The sequence below is a fragment of the Dryobates pubescens genome, chromosome 1, assembly GCF_014839835.1.
Source record: "Dryobates pubescens isolate bDryPub1 chromosome 1, bDryPub1.pri, whole genome shotgun sequence".
Classification (NCBI taxonomy): domain Eukaryota; kingdom Metazoa; phylum Chordata; class Aves; order Piciformes; family Picidae; genus Dryobates; species Dryobates pubescens.
Window position 1 is genome coordinate 25,018,749 of NC_071612.1, and position 21,786 is coordinate 25,040,534.

Here is a 21,786-nt window from a genome sequence, read left to right on the forward strand (position 1 = left end):
TGCAGTTAAAAGTATCTGAGTGAACACAGGTGCCAAATCACAGAGCTCTCAGTCTGCAAGAGCACTACAAATTGGTGAGGTGCTCAGTCACCTGATTGTCATGACCCAGAAAGTTTTCCAGGAAATAGAGGAGATGTGAAAAGTACTGCCCAGCTTGGAAAATGCTGAGATAGGATGTTCTAAGTAGAAAAGGAATTAAATAGTTAGCTTGCAAAGAATAAGATTTCAGGCTGCAGTAGGAGCTGGCTTTCTAGGTGAGACATTTTGAACATCCAAAAGGCATAGGATATTTTTCATCCTGCTCCTGTTTTACACTGTATTTATAATCTGCAGAAAGCAGAGGCAAGAAATTGGATTGGCTCAGTTTAAACAATGTTATCTTTGAAGAGAAAGCTCCTTGTGATGACTATTTGACTGTAATGAACAAAAAGAGGGATTTCAGTAGACATCTTAAGTGACCCACCTCTGAGGGTGCTTCACAATTTACCTTCAGGAAAAGAAATCTCATCACCCAAAGCTTAAATGAATCTGTAATATGCACCTTAGAACTACCCATCCATCTCAGCTGGCCAAGAGACAGTTGAGCAGTAGAAGGAAGGAAAAAAGAAATTTAATCTGAACTCTTAGAGAGATGAGATGGTATTTGTTCCTTACACAGCCAAAAGCCCTTGAGGCATTCTAGAGTAGATTGGTAGCATGCCAGTTTCTTGTTCTTTGGAATTTAAGGCTAAAGATGAAAAGCTCCAGTAGAAGACAAAATACCTACTAGTGAGAATACTAAAGGAGGGTGATTGGTCTGTATGAATACTGATATGATGTGGCCTTGCTTGAGAGAGTCTGGCAGTCAATGTTCTTTAATAGCTAGGCAAGTAGAGTAATTTAAAATAGTTGGAAGTCTAGCTGGAAGGAATCCAGAATGTTGTAACAGGACACAAGGTGTTCTGTTGACTAAACTCTTCATTGCACTTGGGGTTCTGAATTACAAATATTTAATTCTAAGTAGGTTAAAAATAGAAAAATCAGCCATTCTAGCACTTCTTGCAAGGCAACAGAGAAATGAAAAGATGTGAGTTTGTTAACTACTGTTTCTTTTGATGGCATGCTTAGCTGTCAACAGCATGCCAGAATGCAGTCTCTCACAGTCTGCTCTCTGGTTCTGAGAGCACTAAAGTAACCTTGTGAGTGGAAAAACTTGGCTAATTCAGGTATTAAGGGCTGCAGCATAGACACCTAGATGGGATGGGAATTTTTACAAGGGCTTGTAGTGATAGGATGAGAGAGAATGGATTCAAGCTTGAGGGCAGATTTAGACTTCTTTAGGTAGAAATTCTTTACAGTATTGGTGGTGAGACACTGGAAGAGATTGCCCAGGCAAGTCATGGATGCTCCTTCCCTGGAGGTGTTCAAGGGCAGGTTGGATGAGGCTTGAGCAACTGGGCCTAGCAGAAGGTGTCCCTGCCCATGGCAGAGAAGGTTGCAACTAGATGATCTTTAAGGTCCCTTCCAACCCAAACCATTCTATGAATATGTGTTGCAGAATTGACAAAGAACTAAATAAAGCCTGAAGCCAGAGATCCTCTTGTCTTTTGCCAGGCAATTCAGGTGCATGAATATCTGACTTCCCTATTCATCAGATTTTTTTAAACTGTTCTTAGCCAGGTTACAGTGCTGGGTCTACAGTGACCATATGTGTCTGCACTGCACTGCATCTGACATGCATCAGAGAGAATCACATCACTTAGGCCTGTGACAAGAATTACCTTGAGCAAAGCCAAACTTATGAGCTCCCATTCCATGATTGCTCTGCTGAATGCATGCCAACCCAGAAAACCACCTTTTCCAGAGTTCAGTTGCTATTTGAGAGCAGGCTAAAGACCAATTTCACCTCCCTGAGGAGACAGTAAGTTGCATAAGGATGTGCTGGGAGCCTGGATCTAATCTGGTGATTTGGAGAAGGAAGATGCCATAGGAGGTAGGAAGCTGGAACATGTTGTACAGCCTGAGGGCTCCCTGATTTATTGTGTATAAGGTCCAACTGAAATAGCCTTTGGGCACTTAAGATCATGCAGCAGCTAAAACTATCCACACAATTTCTTTGTTGAGATGATTAACAGAAATATCATATGCAGTCGATAGGATGCCTGTCACGTGGCTTCTGTGATTTTAGGTCAAGCAGTAAGTAACATTTAATGAAGTGTGAGACAATATCCATGGTTTGTACACTAACCTTTCAGTTTCCAGAGGTTTTGCAGAAGGACAAATGCTTCAGGGTATTGAGGTGCTGGAGCGGGTCCAGAGGAGAGCGACAAGACTGATGAGGGGGCTGGAAGGAAAGTCATGTGAGGAAAGGCTGAGGGAGCTGGGGGTGTTCAGCTTGGAGAAGAGGAGACTCAGAGGGGACCTTATCACTCTCTACAGCTACCTAAAAGGAAGTTGTAGTCAAATGGGAGTCAGGTTCTTCTCCCAGGGAACTAATAACAGGACAAAAGGGCATGGTATGAAGCTGCACCAGGGGAGGTTTAGGTTAGATATTAGGAAGCACTTCCTCCCAGAAGGGGGAATTAGGCACTGGGATGGACGGCCCAGGGAGGTGGTGGAGTCGCCATCCCTGGAGGTAGTTAAGCAAAGATTGGATGTGACATTTGGTGGCATGGTTTAGCTGATGTGGTGGTGTTAGTTCATAGTGTAGACTTGATGATCTTGGAGGTCTTTTCCAGCATCAATAATTCTGTGATTCTGTGATCAGAGCAGAATGCACTTCACTAACTAGTAGCTGTGGGCTAGAATTGCAAGGTAAGGGAGGAAACTGTGCTATGTTGCAGCAGACCCTAGGAAACAATTGTGGACTTTGTTCAAGGTAGCACATGGACTAATCATCCTTCCTAAAAGCTAAATGGAAGGAACAGCCAAAAGTTCAAATGTCTTTGCCTGGGATCCTGTGCCATGAATACAAGTGTGTGAGAAAGTGAAACTTTTCAATACAAAGGAAATCCACTTTGGGACAGGCTAGTTGCAGCTGAGATTGTCTTTGGGAAGTTAGACACAGAAGGTAACTGGAAATTAGAAAAAGCAAACAAGAAGTCATGAGCATGAATGCATATTTCATTCTCAGACATTCTGGGATTCATGTGTCCTTTCCTTCTTACTCAGTGTTTAAAATTACTCTCTTCTTATGCTTGGATTGGAAAAGACTTTTTTTTAAAAATTATTTTTCCAAGATAGTGAAGCAAACTGAATTTGGATATATTGGTGAAGACTTCTGTAGAAACCCATATATATGAAAAAGTGAAACAAACCCAATAGCTGGAGGTAAGAAGTAGTTTAAGAAGGACATCAAGACGCTTGAACGTGTCCAGAGAAGGGCAACGAGGCTGGGGAGAGGCCTTGAGCACAGCCCTGTGAGGAGAGGCTGAGGGAGCTGGGATTGTTTAGCCTGGAGAAGAGGAGGCTCAGGGGTGATCTCATTGCCCTCTACAACTACCTGAAAGGTGGTTGTAGCCAGGAGGGAGTTGGTCTCTTCTCTCAAGCAACCAGCACCAGAACAAGAGGACACAGTCTCAGGCTGCACCAGGGGAAGTTTAGGCTGGAGGTGAGGAGAAAGTTCTTCCCTGAGAGTCGTTAGCCATTGGAATGTGCTGCCCAGGGAGGTGGTGGAGTCACCATCCCTGGAGGTGTTCAAGAGGAGATTGGATGTGGCACTTGGTGCCATGGTCTAATCATGAGGTCTGTGGTGATGGGTTGGACTTGATGATCTTTGAGGTCTCTTCCAACCTTGGTGATACTGTGATACTGTATGGTTTAAGATGAAAATCAGAAGAATCCAGCAAAGCTTTTATCATATAAAGTCAGCCACCCTACAAACCAACAATTGCGCCTTGCAGCATTATAGAAAACATTAGTAGTTCAGAGAATATTTGTAAACAGTTGGCTCTGGTGTCAGAGGAAATGTTTACATAGTGTCTTTTTTTTTTTCTTCCCCTCCCAAGCAAATGAAAGAAGTGCACAATGTTGCTTAGCGTTTTGGGAAAAGTCTTTATGCCTGGAATGCTGGAATGTGCTGATTGGAGTCATCAGTCATCCCTCAGCTTTCACGCTTGAGCTGTCTGTGTAACAGTGTGTTTAAAGCAAAGGAAGTACTCCTTTCATCAGCAACCTGCAGGCACATGAGTTAGAACTTAAATTCTGTGTCACTGCTGTGTCTTTTATCTCTGTTTACAAAGCAGGTATTTTAGAAGCATATATAGAGACCTTATCTAACTTCAAGGTGTAGATACTGCATAAATGTGTCATCCTAATCCATTCCCTGAAGAATTTGCATTTCTAGAGATAAAAAGGAGGCTATAGCATATTTACATGCATTCTCTGTATATGTAGTAGTGGAATAGCAAAGTATATTACTTGGCAAGTGTTCTGTTAGATCCACAGTTTTATTGCTGCATTTTTTAATGTCAAAGTGGGGTTTGGTTGGGAGAGAGTTGAACTAAACTGAAAGACAAAGGAATGATTACACTATTTTCTAGTGGGAAAGGAGGGATAGAGGTAAGTGTGGGCAGATCATCACCTAGGAGCTTGAAGTGAAATGTCAGCCTTTTGCTGAAAAAAAAAATCACCCCAACACTATACCCACCATCCTGCCAGCTTTTTGCTGTTAGATGTGCACATGGCTGTTAGCTGTAACACCTAACAGCTCAAAAGCTTTTAGGGCCTCGCAAGCCCTTGTCCACCATGAACAGCCAAGTTGTGCTTGCTTTGCTGTTTTATCTCCTGGTGCTGTTCCTGAAAAATCATTTCTAATGTAACTTTTGCCTCTACTAAAGGGCAGAATTACCAAATGTTGTTACACATTCAGGAACAGGCATGAGAACCCCAGCACTTAAAAATGAGGTGTAGGGGGGCTACCCCCAGTAAAAGGTGTCCTCTAAAGTGATGATTGAATATGAGGGTGGGGTGGGGGGATGTGTGTGGGAAGTTAGGGAATGCTGCTCTGGAACCTATAGCACCTGCTATACATTGCTTGCCTCTGAGCTCACAATACAGCTGGCATGCTATCAAGTATCCCAAAGAGTATCAGCAGTGGGATTTTAGTGAAAGCCTCTGTGTTTAACCAGTGCTTTTTAAAAATAAAAATGTGTCCAGCACTAAGTAGAGAGGAAGAGCCTAACAAAAACCCAGTTGTGCAAGTCTTTTATTTCAGTGTGTCTGTATCTTTGTAGAGCAAAGAACAAATAGTAGGATTTGCTAATGCAATATTTCCCTAGAGATAGTTGACATCTTTCCACCTTACTACTTCAATTATTTTGTTCGGTTTTGTTGTCCAAATTCTCAATCTTTTTTTCTCAATGTCTCCTTCTTCTTCTTGCAATTCCTTTGTTTTTAGCTTTTGACTCTCCCTTTCCCCTTCACCACTGAAGCGCTGATCTAGCTTCTAAAAGCTTTGAAAAATATATAATCCATGAAGTCCTTTCTCCTTGACCCCTTCGTGACTGCTGCTGGAAGTACAGTTCTACGTTACAGCCGTGCATTTCAACCTGTCCTTACAGTTACCATAGAAACTGGCCCCAGGCTGCATAAAGCCACTGATGAGGTGAGGAAGGGCTAAGCCTTTTAGTTCCTAAAATAGAATAATAAATGTAAGGCTGAGAACAAATCTCACTCTAATTGTCCAGGATGCACACCCAGCAAAGTAGGAACTCAGATGGTGCTGTAGAGTAACATTCAAATAACCTATATCCTTCAGGGAAATGTATGCATTGTTCCAGTCCAGTTGGTTTTCTCACAGTGCTGTGGAAGGTCATTGTGTTCCCAAAGTGACCTGTCAATGGGCAAGCTGTCATGGAAGCTGATAAAGCTCTTGTGCCAGAAAACACCTCAGTCACGAAACTTGAAACAGAAACACTGTAGGATGCTTTGATCTTACTGTAATAGGGGAAGCTCTCTCTTGCTCTTCCTTGCATTTGCACAGGTTTGTGCATGAGCATTTTTTGTCCTGGTTAAACAAGATTGAATTCAGCTTGATTCAGTTCTGGGACAAAATCCAATTCTCCCTTTGAAAAGAGGTGATACTAGTTTTTCTGAAGGTTTAGAGACTAGGTTATTGTATTCAGCTGAGCAATGTGAATGTTGAGCACAGGTATTATGCTCTGATAGCAATCTATAGATGGTGTGAGTTGAAGACAGACTGATTAAAGTTGAGCCTGGCAAACCTGCAGCTGGTGAACGTAGCAGAAACTCATCTGACATCCACTCTGCCTCAGCAATCCATTTTGCTTCTGAATGTGGGTGGGATTTTGGGTGGCATTCAAGCGATACCACTGCGTGCCCAGAACACCGAGGACCTAGCTGGAAGCTTGAGTTTCTTTCCTTCTGTCTCCTGTCTTGCTCTCAGGTTTAAATATCTCCAGTGGTAAGAAGTTACTAGGAGAAGGCCCATAAAGCCTCATTTTGTAACTTCAGGATTTAACAGGAGACATTTAGTTATCCAGGTCTTTGGCGACATCCATTTAGCTGAAGGTTTAATGGACAAAATGCTCTGTGTACTTCTCCATATGATGAAAAGTGATGAAGGGCTTCGATGAAGGGCAAGAATGGCCCATGCTCCATATAGACCAACAACAGGTGTTTCAGACAGATGTGGCCAAGCACAACTTGCTCTTACAGATGACCAGAAGTTATATGACTGTGCCATTATATGTTCCTGAGCCGAGGCTAACAAGAAACTTTCAGGGCTAGTGTAATGCTAACAGCAGCCGCATGGCTTTGGCAAATGCAGGGTGTGGACAAAACTGCTGAATCTGCTGATTTGTCTCACTGTCAGTTTGGGGATGCTGATTTTTTTTTCCAAGCCAGGCAGCTGCTCACTGGCAGCTGGAGTAAGAACACTGCACTCTCAGTTCCCACAAGCTGCTGAACAGCTGTCAAGGAGAAGCTTATTTCTATTAACTGCTTTTACTGACTGCATTTGGATCATGAACAACTTCGTATTCAGTTACCAGATCTTAGCAACTGCTCATGCAAGATCCTGGCCTCATTTGTAACAATTAACCTGGGATTACACATTTATTTCATCACACTTGCTTTTCACAGCAACCCCATGCAGTGCTACAGGCTGGGGTCAGAGTGGCTGGAGAGCAGCCAGGCAGGGAGGGATCTGGGGGTACTGGTTGATGGTAGGCTGAACATGAGCCTGCAGTGTGCCCAGGCAGCCAAGAGGGCCAATGGCATCCTGGCCTGTATCAGGAACAGTGTGGCCAGCAGGAGCAGGGAGGTCATTCTGCCCCTGTACACTGCACTGGTTAGGCCACACCTCGAGTCCTGTGTCCAGTTCTGGGACCCTCAGTTTAGGAAGGATGTTGACTTGCTGGAAGGTGTCCAGAGAAGGGCAACAAAGTTGGTGAGGGGTTTGGAACACAAGCCTTATGAGGAGAGACTGAGGGAGCTGGGGTTGCTTAGCCTGGAGAGGAGGAGGCTCAGGGGAGACCTTATTGCTGTCTACAACTACCTGAAGGGAGGTTGTAGACAGGCAGAGGTTGGTCTCTTCTTCCAGGCAGCCAGTACCAGAACAAGAGGACACAGTCTCAAGCTGCACCAGGGAAGGTTTAGGCTGGATGGCAGGAAGAAGTTCTACACAGAGTGATTGCCCATTGGAATGGGCTGCCTGGGGAGGTGGTGGAGTCACCATCATTGGAGGTGTTCAGGAGGAGAAGGTCTCTTCCAACCTAGTTTATTCTATTCTATTCTATTCTATTCTATTCTATTCTATTCTATTCATTTACTTTCATTATAAATGACACAAGACTGCCAATACTATCCATTCTTGGTGAAGTCTTACATTTTGTATTTGTGTAGCCTCTATGGAATTACTTCAGTGGGTCTTACTCAACCTCTTTGTGCCTAGTAGAACACATTTTAATTCTTTTTTTTAACAATGTACATACAATTTGCCTGTGCAGTAACCCAACTAGTAGCAGTAGTTTCAGCTGCAACTTGCTGCCTGTATAGTTATTTGGGAATGGGAAAAGAAAACAAACCAACAAAGCCTACAGCAGACTGGAAGACAATAATGTGATCAGAGTGAGGTCTGAGCCACGGGAAGAGCCCTGGTGGAAAGCTATAGGTAGATATTTTTACATGACAGGCTTGAAAAATGAAACAGATGCAGAATTTGCAGCAGAATGTAGAAAGACATGCTAGGGTAAGGAGAATCATCTCTTGGGAATATTCCCAACAGAAAGACTTCTGGAAATCTGGACTATTTCATTTGAATTATCTTGGAACACTGTGTAATTTATCACTGTAATGATCTTCATCTTCCCTGTTCAATGTTTCTTTTTGCAGCAAGGCCAGTTTTAATGCCTTTACCCTCCCCCGCTTCTTTCCACCCCCCCCGTCCCTCCCCTCCCAAATTGCAGTCCTTGCACTGCTCCATTGTCTATAGGCAATACCTTTGTATAGTGTAATTCAGAGAAGATGAGTTCCAGAGTCTAAATGATCTTAGGTGCCTCAGGAACAGGAGCACAACGTTATTAAACGACCTTTTCACACTGCTTGAGCACTTCTTTAGAAAGTATATTTAATGGTTTGTATTTTGAATATTTACAGTATTTGTTTTTTCTCTCTCCCCCCCCCCCCCCTTCTTTAATGTCTACAAGTTTGATGAAACAGCCTTTCCTAGGAAGCTTTCCTTAATGTATAATACCTCTGTCTCTCATACTGCATTTTAAGCCTGTGACTTCTCATGTGAACCAAAAATACATCTCTTCTTTTTATACTGGTTTTTATGCTGGTGTTTTGGCAAACTGCTTATCTGCTGGTTTCACATTGTGAGATTGCTTTTTTTTTATGAGGATGCTTGTGTGAGTCTTCTAAATCTTCTTTGGAGATGTAAAACACATATTTTTATTGGCTTCCTCTCCTTACAGGATTTTATACAGCAATTTCTTTTCAGACTCAGATAGGAATATATGGCTGCACCCAATTCAGTTAGGGAGGATACCAGAAAAAGAGAGCAGCAGAATCTTCTAGTTTTTGCTGTATGAATCCTGTTCCAGAAACGTCTGGACAAGAAGAGACTTCTATATACTGAATGCATTTACTGGCAGAGGGGTCACTGGCAGTCCGGGATCAGAGGCCCATACTGAGGTCAACGCTGACCCTCGTCACTCATGTTTAAGACCTTGCTTATGTGAGAGCTCCGTTAACGTTTCATACATGTAACCTGGATAAAAATCATGAATGCTTTACCTAAACAGGAGGATAGTCTCAATTATCAATTGTCGTAGAGGAGTTTCATTACTGATTTCCACTTGTAGCAGCTTTTAAAGGGATCCTTATTGCACATAATTCTGGATGTTGATGCAGCACGATTTCTGGATGTGAGCAGATAGCACAGTGTGGATATGTTCAATCTCAGGGCTGCCATCGCCTGAAGATATTCTTTATAAATAAATACACATTTTTTCCCCCTCCTTAAAACACTGGAAATGGGAAAGCTTTCTGCTGCATCATGTTTGCAATGGTGAAATGGGCAGAGTTCAGTTACACCGCGTACAACCGGAGGAAAATTGGGGGAATACGCCATCTACAGCTACCTTTGTGGTACTGATTTTCTTGGGGTTGTGTCTTTCTTCAGCAAAGCTGTTGCTGAAAACCACATCAAGAAATGCTGTCTGTTTAGCACCAATAAAGATGAACACATATTTTTAACCTTTGTAATTTTTTTCCCCACACATGGAGGCCTAATATTAAGGAAAAAGGGCAGCATTATTCTCTTGAGAATCGAATTTCCCCTCTACTCTGCCCTGGTGAGGAGTATGGAGTATGGAGTATTGTGTCCATTCTGGGCCCCTCAGTTCAAAAAGGATCTCAGGGAACTGCTTGAAAGAGTCCAGCACAGAGCCACAAAGATGATGAAAGGACTGGAACATCTTCCTTATGAGGACAGCCTGAGGGAGCTGAGGGCTCTATAGGTTGGAAGAGACTAAGGGGTGACCTTGTTAATGTTTATAAAGATGAGTGTGAGGGTGAGTGTCAAGAGCCAGGCTCTGCTGAGTGATGCCCAATGACAGGACAAGGGTCAATGGGTAGAAGTTGAGCCAGAGGAAGTTCCATGGAAACATGAGGAAAAATTAATTCTCTGTGAGGGTGACAGAAGACTGGAACAGGCTGCCTGGGGGGGTTGTGGAGTCTCCCTCTCTGAAGATAGTCAAGACCTGTCTGGATGTGTTCCTGTGTGATCTGGTAGAGGTGATCTTGCTCTGGCAGGGGGTTGGACTTGATTTTTTGAGGTTACTTCCAGCCCCTAACATTCTGTGAATCCCTCTGAGTTTAAATTTTATTACTGTAGTTCCTCAAGTTGAGGGCTGAATTTGCTGCTTGGACTGCCAGCTGTGGACACAAAGAGTCTGCGCTAGTTCTATACAGATGCTCTGTATGAATGCAAGAAAGATGTTTCTGGAAGTGCTGGGGTATGTTTGAACAGGGGTCTTAGAATCTTAACATGCCCTCGTGAAATGCAATTCTAATAAAAGGTATAGGTTGATGGAAACAATAGGATGGGGATTATTGCCTGCTTGGAGGTAACTGCTTTACCTATGACTGCCAGTTTTCTGCTCTGGCAAGTACATGACATCTCATCTCCTACCAGAATCACAGGTTGAAAAAGACCCTCAGGATCACCAAGTCCAATGAAAACCCCTATTCTACAAGGTTCACCCCTAAACCATATGCCCCAAGCTCCACATCTAAGCAACCTTTAAACACATCCAGGGTTGGTGACTCAACCACCTCCCTGTGCAGCACATTCCAATGCCTGAAGCCCATTCCAATAGCAGAATGCATATGCCAGGGGAGAAAATGTGCTCCTTTGTTTGTCTTCTCACATTTCTCCATGGTCTAAGTGGATGTACCAAGCTGTGATATCAGCTGTCTTTAGGAAATTATATGTATTGAGTGGCAAGTTTGGTGCAAAGAAACAAGTCTTCTAGCAGCCCCTCAGGTTCCAGCAGGAGGAGGGCATGTTTAACAAGGGTGCTGCATTTCAAGAGCAAACATTGAGGCCAGCTGTCAGCAGTTTAGAAATCAGTGGTACATATAGATGTAAAGCTAGAAACTATACATACAGCTCAGTCACTGTGGTGTGTGAGCAAAAAGTTGTGTGATCAGCATTTGTCACTTGACAGTTTTGGGGAAATAGAAACAGCACAACAGGTAGTAATAATAATTATTAGTAATATGGGGGAAAGCTTTGCTGCCTGTTTTTGAGAAGTGTTACTTCTCTCCTAAAAGCCTGTATTGTTTCTTTCCTTACCACTCCTACAGCTTCTGCAGAACATGGGTACTTTAGGGGAGGGATTCCCACTACCACTACTACTCTATAATCATTAATAAGAGCATAGAACCAGGTAAGGCCTATTAAAATAATCAGAATGAGGCTGTTTAAAAGCACCATCACCAAATCATAAATCACAGAAGGGTAGGGGTTGTAAGTGACCTCTGAAGATCATTCAGTGATCTTTGGAGGTCCTTTCCAACTCCTAACATCCTGTGGTCACCTTGTCTGATCCCACTGCTAGAGCAGGATCACCTAGAGTAAATCACACAGGAGCATGCCTGGGCAGGCTTGGAATGCCTCCAGAGATGGAGGCTCCAAAATCTCAATCTTAGTTTTTTTCTGCTTTACAGGGATTCTGAGGATGCCGAATAATGGCAGCCACTGCTGCTGGATGAATGCAAAAAAAGGCTCTGCTGGAGGCCAGGTACCACTTTAAAGGAAGGGAGGAGCCCCTTTATGAGCTCATTGGATCCCGCGCAGCAGCTCCTCAGCTCAAAGCAGCGCTGAGGAAACCCTGAGGCGCGGTGGCCTTTGTCTCGGACGTGTGAGGTGCGCAGAGGGCTGGACGAGACAGAGCCCTCAGTGAAGGAGCAGCAATGCATTCCTTGGCCATCTCTGGGCGCGGCGCGGAGGCCGTGTAGAGCTGGTGACCTGCCATGTGCATGTTCCGCAGCCTGCGAGGTGGTGATGCCTGGCCCTGAGCTGGGCGGTGCTCGGCAGTGTCAATTCACCTGTGCACCGATCTTCAGCGAGATTGCCTCAGGTACTTACTTGAACTTGGAGATCACTGTGCTCTGCATAAAAAACTTAGTAACACGTTTTGTTTTTCCTCACTAAACTCTTGTGAAGTATGTGTGCCCTTTTTGAGTAGTGAGGTAATTAACGTCTTTAAGGTTAAAAATTACTTGAGAAGTTCCAGCACAGCCTGAGGCTGAAGTGAATTTCGATTAGAAGTTAGTGTACACTGAGGTGTAAATGGGGATTTGTATTTCTTTGTAATGAAGTTTTTTGTTTGTTTGTTTTCTTACAAGGAGAAAGATGAAATAATGTAGAATATAAATATGATAGTATTAGGCCAGTTCATTTTTCTTTCATCTTCAACAACCCTAAAAATGACAACCTTTCTGTGACATGTGCAGCACATACACTTTTTTTCCCTCTCTCTTTTTGGCTGTGTTACTTTCTCGCCCCCTTCTTTTTACCTCCCCCCCATGTTCCTTTTTTCCTCCCTTTTTTCCCCCTTTTTTACTTTCCCCCTCTCCCCCCCTAATTTCTTCTTAACCCTATGTGTTTTGAAATATTACTAGTCCTTTACCTATCCTCTGATTTGCAGCTACTAGGAGTTGTGATGCTATGTGCTTCTTTAAACCCCCTTTACAGCAGGCTGCTTAGAAAGCTGTTCTGAACGTAAAGCACAAATATAGAGCCACTGATGTCCATAAGATTATATTTAGGGTCAGGTGAGAAATTTTCTGCCTTAAATACATTTCTAAAGTTTTAAGCTGTTCTACGTTTTGAGTTGCAGAAAGAATGTATCCACAATGGTCAAAAGTTTCTTTTGCCTTTATTTTGGCATTGCTGCAGTTCAGAAGTAAAGTGTAGTTTGAGAACTACTCCAGTGATCCTGTAGACAGTAACACATTTGAACATAACAAAACCTTATCTGAAAATAAATTTGCAGTTAAGCATTGCTTCATTCACAGAGAAACAGAATCAGTCTTAAAATCGCTTTCAATGTGCCTTTACTGATCCAACACTTTCTACTCAACGTATTTATTAGGGTACACCATTATAGTGATTCTGGTTTGAAACGTTGTGAAGTTCCACAGCGGTTTTAGAAGTAAACAAGAGGGGAGGGTAGAGTTGGAAATAAGCTGTCTCTGTGCATGTACTACCATCTAAAATTAGAAATGTTTTTCTTGAGATGGCAACAATTAGCTGTATTCTTACAAGCATGGTTAAAATAACCTCTTCTTACAATTAAGATGTTTAACAATGGACAAAGTATAGGAAGATAGGGTTTGCTATAAATGTTTCATCTCGTGTGTCCTGTTTCCCATAGTTTCTTTGGTTTGTTGCTGCTGTTTTTTTCTTCTGCAGTAATAGTCTTAGTGTTCACCTGTGTTATATCACAACTACCAAAACCTCTTTCACCTGTGTCTTTTTAGAGAGTTGTCATATTTCCTAAATGTATTTTTGTTAGTTATTTGAAGTTATGGCTTGTGCTGTAGCTGAAAATCACATCTTTTTAGCCTTATGACCTCACAAAAGAACAATTTCTAAAGGATTAAGAATTGTGCATTAGTTTTGCATTGCATTAGATACCTGTCTCTGAAAGAGAAAAGTGAATTAATTTGATGTAGAGGCCTTCCCAAGGAGGGCAGATTTTTACTGCTTTATTTCAGAGTATCACAGGATGTTTGGGGTTTGGAAGGGACCTCTGGCAATCTTCAAATCCACCCCCCCTGCCAGAGCAAGACCATATCATCTAGTGCAGGTCACACGTGAACACATCCAGACAGGTCTTGTAAGTCTCCAGAGAAGGAGATTCCACAATCTCTCTAGGCATCCTGTTCTAGTGCTCTGTGACCCTTGCAGTAAAGATGTTCTTTCTCATGTTGAGGTGGAACCTTCTGTGCTGTAGTTTCCATCCTTGGCCCCTTGTCCAATCACAGGGTGCAACGAAGCAGAAGCTGTCAAGTGGAGGGGGCCAAGCTCTTTTTGGTAGTGTGCACTAACAAGACAAGGAACAACAGGTTCAAGCTTGAACATAGAAGGTTTCTCCTCAACATGAGGAGGAACATTTTTACAGTGAGGGTGAAGGAGCCCTGGAACACGCTACCCAGAGAGGTTGTGGAGTCTCCTTCTCTGGACACTTTCCAAACCCACCTGGATGCATTCCTGTGTGGACTACCCTGGGTGAGCATCATTTTGGCTTGGGGGTTGGGCTCGATGATCTCTGAAGGTCACTTCCAACCTCTGATGTACTGTGATACTTGCATGTATCAAGGTTTAATAATTGTCAAAGAGAAAACAAGGGGAAAAGGGATCAATAAGGTGATAGTTTACTCAGGGCACTGATTTATGCAAGGTAGTAAAAAATTAAATCCTATTAGAACTGTAAAAAGGCTTGCATTGCATGATGGAGTGCTAAAATGGCATGTGAGATTCAGTGCAGATAAATGGACTTTGGAAAACCAGTATTAATGTTCCACATAAATACAAGGACACTGTGTTACATATGGCACAAGAGAGATCTTAACATTCTAACACTTCATTCTAAGCAAATACTAGTTCAAGTCACAATAGCAGTCAAAAAGAAGGCAACTAGACTACTAGGAATTAGAAAAGGGATAGGAAACAAACCATGAAACTTAATATGCCCTGGTATAAATGATGTATTTTGTCTATAGATTAATTGTTACCTGAAGTTCTGGTGACCCCTTTTCTTATAAAATTAAAATACATACATAGAAGAACAGAGGTGATCATAGATAAGAATTTTACAGAACAGATGAATGAGAAGTGACTGCTTATGATTTTTCCACCTCCCCCCCCTTGCAAAAACCAAGGCATATGATGTGAAAGTACCCAGTGAAATGTTCAGAACAAAAAGGGTACATAATTATGTGATCTGTAATGATAAATCAGTGGAAGCAGAAATTCTGAAGAAGCATGCAATGTACTTTAGCAGGAAGTTCTTTAGCTGCAGGTTGCTAGAATCGGCAGTGAGTATTGAGAAACATTGCTGCATGCTTACTGTTCTACAGCAGATCAGCGAAGAAGGTGGTGATACAGGGCAAGGTGGACTTCTAATTTGATCCAGTCTTGTAATTCTTGTTTCTATGTGATGGGAACAAAATGTGGCAGAGGTCACAGCACGTGTTCCAATGCCTGGCTGTACAATTACTTTGCATGCAGTAGAGGAGGCTGCCATGGGGAGGTCTTGCATTGCAGCCTGACCTGCTGGTTGCAGTGGTGTGAGGTCTCGTAGCTGGGGGGAGGCTGTGGCTTTAAGTTTGTGCCATATAGACTGCTGGTATTTTAGCTGGGAAGCATGAAGCAGGGATGATGTCAAAAAAGAAATGGACATGGCTGTTGTGAAATCTGTGGAAAGAGATGTACTTCAAGCTTTCCTCACTCCTTTGCCCTTGCACCGAAACATACTGCAGTTGCAGCCTTGTTCTGGGAATGCAGTTGTTTCATCTTCCTAATGCTTTCTTGAATACTTCCAGGCATTGTAGGGAGAATCTTTTACTCTCCTTTTTTCACATCTCATATGAAAGATAAATGTGTGGAAACAGTGTCTTCCACCACGGGAAACTGAGCAGGGATGCTGTTTGCCTGAGGCAGTACTTGCTACTCTCAGAGAAGAGTGATGCTTGTAACTTGAAATGGAACCCATCTTCAGATGGTAATTAAGTCCTTATGTTAGGAAGAAAAATGAAAATGTAGCATTTTAAGCCTTAATATGTGGGGTAAGCCTTACAGAACAAAAGTAGAGTGCATGACTGAAGTAATAGCAATGCCAACAGCTACTAAATATAAAACCAAGGCAAGTATGGCAAGAATTAGACTGTTTAAAGCATGGAGGATGACTGAGGATGATAAAATCTGTATTGTATGATGGTATGTCAAGTAGTGTACTTATTTTTAGGAATTTTTTTTCTTACTATACAATCATTGAAGAAATGGCTGCAGTGTACATTCCTCAGTGGGGAAAGGTAATAAAGCTGTTTGTTTCATTAGATTTCCTACTAGAATGATGAAACCATAATCATACAGTGTATTGTAAAGTGTCTTCCCTGCTTTTCCTCATTTATCTTATTTTCCTGGCTTCTTCCTCCAGCTTAGATTAAAATGGAAAAGGATTAAGTAACTCATTAAGTAATGATACTATATATGAGAACTTCCTCTCTTTTCAGACATAACAGCTTGAAATTGGTGATGTAAATGTGACAGACACTTAGGTGCTTCTGTTTGGTTACTGGATGTTCGTTGTGAAAGCTGTGTGTGGTTTAGGAGAGCGTAGTGGTGAGAACAATGTGCTGCCACAACTGGCAGATGACAGGCTTTGTTGACTGGCATCTTCATGTTTCAACTGGGATACCTCATGTTATGTACTGCTTTTAATTTGTTCATGTGCTACACTTTTCCATCACACCTGCCACGATGTTGCATACGTAATGTGTTCTGCTGTGAGAAATGTTTACAAGGAGGGACAGCGGGAGCTGGGGCTCTTTATCTTGGAGGAGACTGAGGGGTGGTCTCATTCATGTTTATAAAGATTATCTATTGAAACTCTTAAGATACAGACTAGAGCATGTCAGCAGTTTTAGAATCTTTTTATTATATACTCCAATTTATTTTTTTTTAAACTTTTTTTTGGTTCCCCCCCCCACTGTGATTTAACATAAGAATAAAAATCACAGGCACGCTTGAACCCTTACAAAGGGAGTGATGGGGGGAAAAAAAGTAACTGATTCTTGACATTTTCATCTTGTATTAAAAGGATATCATTGTAGGTCAGGATAGAGTTTTTAAAATGTTAGTTTGGGTTTGTTATTTTTTTTTTTTCCCCCCCTCTTCCCCCCCCCAAGATAATTGGAATTTGTGTGACTACTAGAATAGAATAGACCAGGTTGGAAGAGACCTTCAAGATCATCATGTCCAACCTATCAACCAATCCAACTCACCTAATCAACTAAACCATGCAACCAAGCACCCTATCCAGTCTCCTCCTGAACACCTCCAATGATGGTGACTCCACCACCTCCCCAGGCAGCCCATTCCAATGGGCAATCACTCTCTCTGTATAGAACTTCTTCCTGCCATCCAGCCTAACCCTCCCCTGGTGCAGCCTGAGACTGTGTCCTCTTGTTCTGGTACTGGCTGCCTGGAAGAAGAGACCAACCTCTGCCTGTCTACAACCTCCCTTCAGGTAGTTGTAGAGAGCAAGATGATCTCCCCTGAGCCTCCTCTTCTCCAGGCTAAGCAACCCCAGCTCCCTCAGCCTCTCCTCATAGGGCTTGTGTTCCAAACCCCTCACCAACTTTGTTGCCCTTCTCTGGACACATTCCAGCAAGTCAACCTCCTTCCTAAACTGAGGGGCCCAAAACTGGACACTGGACTCAAGGTGTGGCCTAACCAGTGCAGTGTACAGGGGCAGAATGACCTCCGTGTTCCTGCTGGCCACACTGTTCCTGATGCAGGCCAGGATGCTAACAGAATAGCTGACAAAAAGTGGCAAAAATGCTAATTCAGAAGGCTGTAAATTACTTTATTTTTATTCCAAAAGTCTCTTTGTACTGTCTGTACTCTCTTAGTTCTAGCTCAACTGCTGCTTATTCAAAGAATTAATTAATAGTAAAACATTTTCAGACCATTAACTCACTTGTAGAGCTGAAAGGCTGTGTATCTGCTCTCAACTCTACACTGAAAAAAATAAGCAAAAGGAGAAGATGCTCTTTTAATTGCACGATGACTTTCTGCTTCAAACCCATTTTCAGGCATCACAGATTTCACTTCCATCAAGTCTCTTCTCTTCTGTCTGGAAATGTAATTTTTTCTTACGAAATTGTAATAAACTGTGCTCTTTAATGATTCTGTCACATCATCTCAAATGAATTGCACATTGAAGATGTCTCCTAGCTGAAAGACTGCAGTAGCTGTTTGCTGTTCCTTGTTAGAGAGATGGCAACGTATCAGCTATATATAGCATTTATGACAGAGAGGATGCTTGAGCAATGCTAATTTCATAGGCTGAATTATGGTTCATAATTAACCATTTTTTCCCTTGGCTTTGGTTGCTATTTTCCCCCTGTAATTATTTTTTCCAAGCAATGCATCAGGGGGCAGCAGCGTCATTTAGATGATCCAGGGTGCAACACTTTCCAAGTATCTCAGGCCAGCACTAGTTTCCATTAGAAAGCACTTTCTGTGATTGCTGTTGCACAAATAGAAGGCATCATGTGTTCTAAAAACTAGAAGCCCAATGGATAGTATACAAGCAATGATGTGTAGAATCTGCAGAGTTATCTGTAGTTATACAAATGGAGATTACACAGTTAACTGAGAAGGTGTTTGGGGATGTGAGAATTTCAGTCTGAGGCAAGCTTCTGGTTTCGAGGTTTGGAGGATTTCAGGTAGCATTTTAGGTACCTATAAGCTGTAACTTTTTGGAAGGAGGGGCAAAAGGTGGGGAGAGCTCTTGGAACATGCATCTGAAGTTTTTTATTAAAAAATTGCATTTCTTTTACATAACTGATTCAGAAACAAATTTTGAATTCTAGATTTAATGGATGGTGTCAAACCCAAACTTTTTATTATTATTATTTTTTGGGTGTTTTTACAACTGTTGACTGTTTCAGCACCACTAAACATCTAACTGGAGTACTTTGTTCCATGCTCTGGTGTGAGTACCCAAGAATTTTGAGGCTTTTTATCCATATCTTAACCAAATTCCCTTGTATATATAAACTATTGTTGTTTTTGTAGAAGGAATAGAATAGAATAAACCAGGTTGGAAGAGACCTTCCAGATCATCCAGTCCAACCTATCATCCAACACTGCCTAATCAACTAACCCATGGCACCAAGCACCCCATCCAGTCTCCTCCTGAACACCTCCAGTGATGGTGACTCCACCACCTCCTTAGGCAGCACATTCCAATGGGCAATCACTCTCTGTGTAGAACTTCCTCCTAACCTCCAGCCTAAACCTCCCCTGGCACAGCTTGAGACTGTGTCCTCTTGTTCTGGTGCTGGTTGCCTGGGAGAAGAGACTGACCTCTGCCTGTCTACAGCCTCCCTTCAGGTAGTTGTAGACAGCAATAAGGTCACCCCTGAGTTTCCTCTGCTCCAGGCTAAGCAACCCCAGCTCCCTCAGCCTTTCCTCACAGGGCTGTGTGCCAAGCCCCTCACCAACTTTGTTGCCCTTCTCTGGACACCTTCCAGCAAGTCAACATCCTTCCTAAACTGAGGGGCCCAGAACTGGACACAGTACTCGAGGTGCGGCCTAACCAGTGCAGTGTACAGGGGCAGAATGACCTCCCTGCTCCTGCTGGCCACACTGTTCCTGATGCAGGCCAGGATGCCATTGGCCCCCCTGGCTGCCTGGGCACACTGCAGGCTCATGTTCAGCCTACCATCGACCAGCACCCCCAGGTCCCTCTCTGCCTGGCCGCTCTCCAGCCACTCTGACTGGTACAATGGCGCTTAAAGGGACTATAGAAGAGCAACAGGAAACTTGTGTCAAATCTAGGGTCCTAGAGACTGTAATATGGCTTGATTTTTCACTGTGACAGCTTTAATTTAATTCTTCTCAAGACTGGTCCTATTTAAAGCAGGCTGTCTACTTCTGAGGCAGTTCTTCTACAGAAAAGTACAAAAACATATAAAAGAGCTTTAGGGACTTTAATTTGCCTGGAATATTTATGTCTTGAATTTGTTGGGGGGGGGGAAGGGGGGATAAAAAAGGGAAACTTTTGAGGACAAAGAGGAGGTTTGATCCTGTCTGTTAAGGAAAATAATGAACACCTTCATGTGAAAAGGCAGGCATCTTTCAACAGTGTAATTATTGATTCTCTTTAAGTGACTGACCCATAATCCAGGCAAAGTGAGTGGCTCAGTACTTCACTAAGTCCAGTGATTACTGTAGGTTATCTTAGCAATCATTGCCTTGTCACTGACTACCATTCTTTCTGGTGAAATTGTTACAGAAATGTAGTAGGTTCTTGTTTGGTTTTGCTTTGTCTGTGCTTCTTAGTACCATAGTATCAGTCAGGGTTGGAAGGAACCACAAGGATCATCTAGTTCCAACCCCCCTGCCATGGGCAGGGACACCCCACACTAGAGCCTCATCCAGCCTGGCCTTAAACACCTCCAGGGATGGCGCCCCAACCACCTTCCTGGACAACCCAGTTCAGGGCTTCACCACTCTCATGGTGAAGAACTTCCTCCTCACATGCAGCCTGAATCTCCCCACCTCCAGCTTCATTCCATTCCCCCTAGTCCTATCACTACCTGATATCCTGAGAAGTCCCTCCCCAGCTTTCTTGTAGGCCCCCTTCAGATACTGGAAGGCCACAATTAGGTCACCTTGGAGCCTTCTCTTCTCCAGACTGAGCAGCCCCAACTCCTTCAGTCTCTGCTCATCCTCATGGCCCTTCTCTGGACACACTCTATCACGTCCATATCCCTCTTGTAATAGGGGCTCCAGAACTGGATGCAGTACTCCAGGTGGGGTCTCACCAGAGCTGAGTAGAGGAGGAGAGCCACCTCCCTTGTTCCTCTTTGTTTCTGTTCATAGATTTCTTGACATTGGAAACTCATTGCCTTGTTTAAGTCAGGTTTCAGAACTGAATACAGCAAGGAAATACTGGTCACAGTTTAGGATCATACTTCTATAGTCAAAACTGAGACTCAGGAATGCATTTAAGTGATTAATTGAGCAGCCTCTGTATCTATATGTTGGTTTTAATAAAATATTTTATTTCTCTTGATCTGTTTCTGATTCTGCTATGGGTAGAGACGTGGCAGAGTCTCGTCATCCTCCTGTTTCTTTTGGAATTGGACATTTTTTTGCTAGTTCTAAGGGCTAAAGGTTATACTTCATAGCGGAAAACCTACTGCAGGTCCAGGTTTTTCTTACTACTACTTACAGGATCAGTTAATACTTTGTGTGTGGATATATATGAGCAGTAATAGCCACCATGTGTATCAGAGACAGACACTGATAACATAAAACATGAGCATTATGATCTTCAGGGGTAGGAAGGCCATATAGTCTGAAAACTGTTCTGTCTTCTGGGAGTTTTGACAGTGCCTTTTTACTAGCAAAATGTACCTGACTATATATTTTTCTTAGTTTAATAGAAATTTGCTTAAATAAAACCATTACATAAGCTCTGACGTTTTAATGAGCCTTCACAGTTAAAATATTGCACAACAAGAAACAACATTAAAATCAGGTACGGTGTATAAATTCCTATGTGGGTAATAAACTATTTAGAGTGTGCTTTTAGCACTTGCCACAGTAGTTCTTTACCTTCCCTTTTCCCTAGTGAAGTGGCAGAGTATGTGTGGTAACTATTGGGTTGAATCTACTTTTATTTTGCATAGCCATTATTTTTAGGTCACAGCTCTCCAACTATGTCTTCAAAGTCTAATCCAATCATCTGAAGTTCCACAAGTTGCTGGGTTTTTTGCAACTGTGGGTACATACTTTGGGTAATGAATCCCTGAAGCATGTTTTCACTGATAAACAAATGTAGGCCTCAGTCCAGCAAAGCACTTAGATGTGAATAGTTAAACACACAGTTAACTACTGCATTTGACTGCAGCAGGACTGCTTACATATTTTAAGCTATGGACATCCTGAAGTGCTGTAGTGGATTGCTGCCCATGTGTAATGCCATGGAAGAGCAACAAATTCACATTGTATTAGTGAGCTAGGCT